Source organism: Amblyomma americanum, chromosome 1, assembly GCF_052857255.1.
Source record: "Amblyomma americanum isolate KBUSLIRL-KWMA chromosome 1, ASM5285725v1, whole genome shotgun sequence".
Taxonomy (NCBI): domain Eukaryota; kingdom Metazoa; phylum Arthropoda; class Arachnida; order Ixodida; family Ixodidae; genus Amblyomma; species Amblyomma americanum.
The window spans coordinates 280261318-280267317 of record NC_135497.1 but is presented as its reverse complement, the minus strand read 5'-3'; positions in this window follow the sequence as shown (position 1 = coordinate 280267317).

Here is a 6000-nt window from a genome sequence, read left to right as displayed (position 1 = left end):
AGACAGAAGGAAGCTCACTTTGAATACACTTTGCTGCGAAATATTTGAAGAAAATACATATCCCTCTTCCTTCCTTTGCCGTTGAGTAAACAGAAGACAAGTACAACGCGTTGCGTGTTCCTTTAGATGTTTTTTTTTCTTTTCCTCCCTACTTCCCTGTTGTATGTCCTTAGTTTATTTTCTTTTTTTAACAGAGAATTTCAGTTTCAGTTGAATATTGCCTTCCCTAGAAGAAAAAAATACACACCTGCTTCCTTCCTGTGGCCTTAGGGAAGCTGAGATGTGTTGATTTGCGAAGCAGTTACTGCGCAAAACTGAAAACAGTGTACCGCAGTTTATAGCCGCTAAACAGAAATATATTCGCCAACACGTTTAGACAATGCGGTGAACAACTAAATATGCACAGCTGGCTCCATCGCAGGCTGTTAGCGCGTGAGACAACGAGCGTATGTAAGCGCACTGTCTTCGCGCACATCATAAGCGCAAACAGCGAGAAAGAAATGGACACACGCAAAAAAAAAAAAAGAATTAACGAACAAGCAATCAAGAAACGCGCATAAAAAAGTAGAAAAGACAGCGGCCGTTTTGCACAATTTCTTTCGTCTTTGTTTGCTTTTGGGCTGTTTGCGCTGTGCGTACCCGGAAATTCTGAATAAGCGCATTTTTTTTCAACGGGAAGATGTTTATTAACGCAATTTTGCGCATATCGCAAGATTGCACCGTAACAACCAATAGGCCCGCAGATCCCTCCTCAGAACCCTTGCAGATTTCTGCTGTTCACTGTAAAAACGTACCTAATTGCTTTTCGGTGGCAGTCTTAACTGCTCGTTGTGAGCACAGGACACACTTTAAAAAGCAAGATTTTGCTATCCAACGGAAGATTTGACCATTCCCATCGATATGTTCATAACAGTATCGATAAGTAGGTATAAAATGCAAGTCAAATTTTTTGCTAGATAAAACATATCCGCCTTGTGATGTATTCTGTGTTGCCTTGTATTGTAATAGTATAATGTTGTTGCTGGTAAAACGCAAAAACTGTCCAGAGAGTGACCCAGCTGGCCAGGACGGCTGTCTAACCTGGACTTAGCCCTCTCCTCTGTACATTTGTTACTATAGGCTATATATGCTACGTATGGAACGGGTCAGTTTGGGCCTCACTGTAGATTATTTATGCAGTCTATGTGTATTATGAAAGTGACTGCTTCTTCCTTACGGTTTCTTGATTATCGCGCGAACGGCCGATAGTGTATTCAGTGATGCAATTTATCCGAGGCCTCGTCAGGCGTGCACAAACGCCTTTTGCCTCGTCGACCGTGGCAGTGCTCTATTATCTTTTACCTTTATTTTTGCATTGTACAGGCAGACAGACGGAGACACGGACGGACGGACAGACAGATAGACACTATTCCGCTTTGGCCTTAAAATTAAAGGTGATGCCCCAAGAAAGTTGGACTTAGTTCTCGATTGATAAGTGTCACTACAACGTTGAATATATGATTAAAACGTCAAAATAGCATCACGCCGGCACTAGAGTCACTCTCACGGCTCGAAAGTGGCAGCGAAGACTCGCTTGAGACAGCCTCGTCGCTATAGGCATACGCTTCATATTTGAGCCCTAAAACACTGCGACTGAAGAGTGAAACTAAGATAAGCACTCTTCGACTAGTATCGTCTTGGCATTTGCAAGCATGGAACATTGTCATCATAAAATCAAGGCATACGGAAAACACACGCTGGCCGTCATGCCACACTGACCTAGGTATTGATCTAGTCAGCAAATATACTACGCACGAGCAAGGACTTAGGTACGAGTAACTGTTCAAACAGGTACGATAAAGTTAAGGGAGCAAACCAATCTCACTCATACTTCTGCGTCAAGCATGCAACAGACTGAACGTTGTCAGGTGTGGTCTCAAAAACTACGTAGAAAAAAAAAGTAATTGTATACCTGCTCCTCATTCATAATACACGGGCAGTATACTCGTTGATGTGTGGTAATATAATTTTTTCCTTCGTATTACGACGACGTTATGCTTATTTGGTTATCGCATGCGCATTTTTTTTGGGTCCAGTCACGGAAAGATTAAATTAAAATCCGGCTTTCTTTCAATACTCTGGTACTAAGTGCTGTTGACTGAATACATTAGTACTGCTGCGTGCTAATGGGCGACTAGACGACGAGGACAAAGCGGGCATGGCGGTGTGCGAGTCAGCCATTTTTTTTTTTTTTTGGAGCGCAGTCTTCCGTGTAGTCCCAATGTTACTGTGTGTCAAGTGTTGGTTGCATTTTCTGGTGGAGGAGCCGAGAACAAACTTCCGAAAAACCCAAATGTGCGAAGCATGTGGCAGCGAGCTGCCCGGCGGGAAGGCTGGCCGCCAAAACACGGTGACCGCATATGTTCGATGCAGTTCAAGTCTGATTGTTTCTATCGGACTGGGCAGACGACGCGGCTGCGACCCGGAAGTTCTCCGACCGTGTTTGAAGCGTTTCCGCAGCACCTGAAAAGGCCGTTGAGTACTCCACATCTTTAGGCTTGATCAAGTCGCCGGTGCGCAGCGCGAATAGAAAGCCGAGCGAAAGCTTCACGCCCGGCGAGGCGACGGCCGGAAAAACTGCGCTTGTGTGCCATATCCGTATCGAAAAAAGCGAAACGAGCGGCTACATATCATGTCTTCACACTTTCTTACTAATCAGTGAGGAACTTTTGACGTATTCTTGAATTTCGGTCGACGGTGCACCGCCGGCCCCTTTCGTGACGAGGCCTAGCGAGTGCGCAGGATTCGTGTGTGCGATTTCTGCGATTGCGGAGAGCGAATTCGCAAGTCGCCTGCAAATAGCTGTCGAGCGTAGTTTTGAGTACAGTGCCCTCAAAGCGACGACTGCCTACATCGCAGGACGCGAGTACAATAAGGGGAAAGGGCCGATATGTGACCCGGTCTACATAGCATGTGCAGAAGGCAGCCGGCAGCAGCCGTCGGCGTCGACTGTGGACAACAAGTCTGGTTGTTTTCATTAATTCAAGTAATGTCCAAATGTATCTTTAGCCAAAACGATCTGGTGATATAAATTTTGGTGATATAAGAGAAAGCAAATACAATTAGCGGGAAGCGCCGGTATCCTATGCGAAGCGTTTCCCAAGCAGGCGATAAAGGATCATCGGCGCTTATTGCAGTGTTATCATGGTGTGTAAATGAGTAAAAGTGCAATTTGTGAGCAAGAGTACGTAATATTTAAGATAAAGAGAACCGACCTTGCGTTTTATGCCACGCAAACGAGCAGTACTGTTTTCGCACAGCCATGCATGTAAACATCCTCAGCGCGGTGCTGCAGTTGTCGTAATCGTCGCACTCCTGGGGCACGATGCGAACGCACAGCAAAATACTAAATGCTGTAGTATTATTTTGAAGCACTCATTTATACAGCGGCGCCTATTAATCGGTGCGGGTAGTGAAAGGATTCGAATCGCGTAGGGTTTTGCAAGCGGCTTGGTTCCTGCAAAAGGGTTCTCGAAGGAAATGTATGTTCGACTTACAAACGCGTACATGGAGCGGGGAAGTCGTCGCACTCGGCACTTTTCTCTGCTCCTTTCGTGCCTCAAGGTTACTCTAGTGCCACCTATTTGATAACTATCGAGCCGATGAATAGCGGACAAGAACTTGGTAGCCAGCTACAAAACGCCGCGGCTTTGAGGGCGGACACCGGCGAAGGCATGCATGGCACGTGCCGCTTTTCACATACGGGAGCACTTGACTGCTCAAAAGAGACCGCACTCATAACATTCGAGCAGCGTGCTTCTAAGCGTAAATAATAAAGCAGGGGTCCATCGATTTCTGTTCCCTCAACAATCGGAAAAGGGGCGCCACGAGCAAGTCCGCTTTCCCAAGGATCACTCAGCTCGCGTACTAAGTTGAAGACTTCCCAAAAGAGAACACGGAAAATGCATTTTATTTCGCTAAGCTAAAAGAAAAAAACTTTTCGAGCGGCCGCTGTCTACAGTGTGCATGCAAGCACCTCAACAGCTCGCAGCAGACGACGCGGGGCGTGTATGCCCTCCTGACGTCAGCGATCAGAGGTTGCCAGACCAGCGAGCAGTTCGCAGAAGAAACGTAAAAAAATTCGTTTTAAGAATATTCACCGCATACAATCATCTGAAAATTCGGGGAATTGTGATTTGACCTGTTGGGAATTAAGGCGATAAACAGGGTATGCGAGAAAACAGGCTGTCGTGGCCCTTTTAATGGCTCATGCTCGCGTCCGTCCGGCCGTCCGTTAAGCTCTTAAACTCGATGAGAAAACAATATTTTTGCACAACTGCATTCGAACCACCATCCTTCCTTTCCGCAGCCGAGCGTGCTAACGACTACGGTATTTCCTGCCAACGCACATGTAGTTCTCCTTGTCTAGAACGCTGGAGAGTTTTTGGAGAAAGGCGTCGAATCAGATGGATGCCTCCCAGACACCCCCAGTGTCTCCAACATTTAAGATTCACAAACAACTGTGTACTTAATTAACATCTTAACCACACTTCAGTGACGCAAACAGCAACACCGTACTAAAGGCTTTCGCCTCACCGCACTTCAGGTCAACAAAGTAACCCCTGAATTTTTTTATCCATGATATTCAGCAACTCGTAAACAGGGCGGGAAAAGACGGGAAAGGCTGCGTATTGCCTTTGAGCAGTTAACTTTCAATTCAAAGGAAATTCAAATTTCTATAATGGTTACTTATTTACTTATTACAATTAGTTGTTCGTCATAACTTACGAAATGTTTAAGCGATTTTGCCCCCCCCTTCCCCCCCTTTCTCGAGGAAAAATGATTTTAGCAGCAGGCTATACATGCAAGCCATAGCGCGATATTGCGGTGTTCTTCAGGGTTTAAAGTAACAAAATTGTCTTTATTGCTTGCTCCAAAGCTCCGCCTTTGTTCTTTAGGATGGTCCGGACCTAGAGAAAAACAACGAATGGCAATGAGCGAGAAGAAAACATGCACAAAGCAGTTGAGCGAATCAAGCAGCACCGGTGCCGTCAAGCGTTTTGGCGTTCCTGAAGGCTGCCTCCCCAGAAGCAGAAAATGTAGGAATGCGAAGGGCAGGAACTGTGTTTCTTGGCGCTATAAGCGCCGCCATCTTTCCGACTAGCAACGACGGCTACTTGCACAACACACACTGTGACGATAGAGGGCGCTCTGTTCGGTCTGAATTACAATCATGTCCAACAACGCATGCTCGTCCACGGAGAGTCGAGCAGCACCGTTTATTCATTCGACAGCCACGAAGTGCAGCGGCAGCAGCTGTGGCACTAAAGTAGAATTATTTGCGAATAATGCAGGAAATCCCAAACGAGCACTAAGACAGGCTGCACGCAAAGCCTGGCTACCAAGCTCTGACCGTATTTAAACTATCAAGTTGAGGGCAAGCAAATGCGACATTCTGAAATGTTGACTATCATAAATTTTTTCTCTAATTCGCTTCAACTGGCCTGTTGATAATCGCTGAACACAATGCCAGGGCGGTAGCGAAGAATGCTGTAATATTTGTTTATTGATTCTCTGGAGGAAAAAAAGCCGTATTTCGCTAATATGTTGCGCGTTTTGCCCCTATCTCCCCTAATCGTAATTGAAGAGCCGAACCACGACGCTATCGTCAGGTGTGTGTGCCCAATGTTGTGTGCGCCCAAGGAAAATGATACCGATAACAAAGGCGCTGACAGCGATCTGCCGGAGATAAAGGAGTTAGTCCCATGGGGTGCGTTAGATGCATTTGACGCAATCCTGCCATCGCTAGGTAGTAATGGCGGCGAAGAAAAAAAAATTTAGGCTTTTACAAAGTTGCTGCAAAAAAAAAAAGAAAAATAGCGGACTGTCGGCATTAAAGCTTCGTTTCTGCGAGGCTGCGTACGGACGTTTGACGTCTGAGTAATGTGTTCAATTATATTTGCATGATAACGAAATTCTAGAAAAAATTGCTAAATCAATGAGATTAAAGCGGAAGAAATG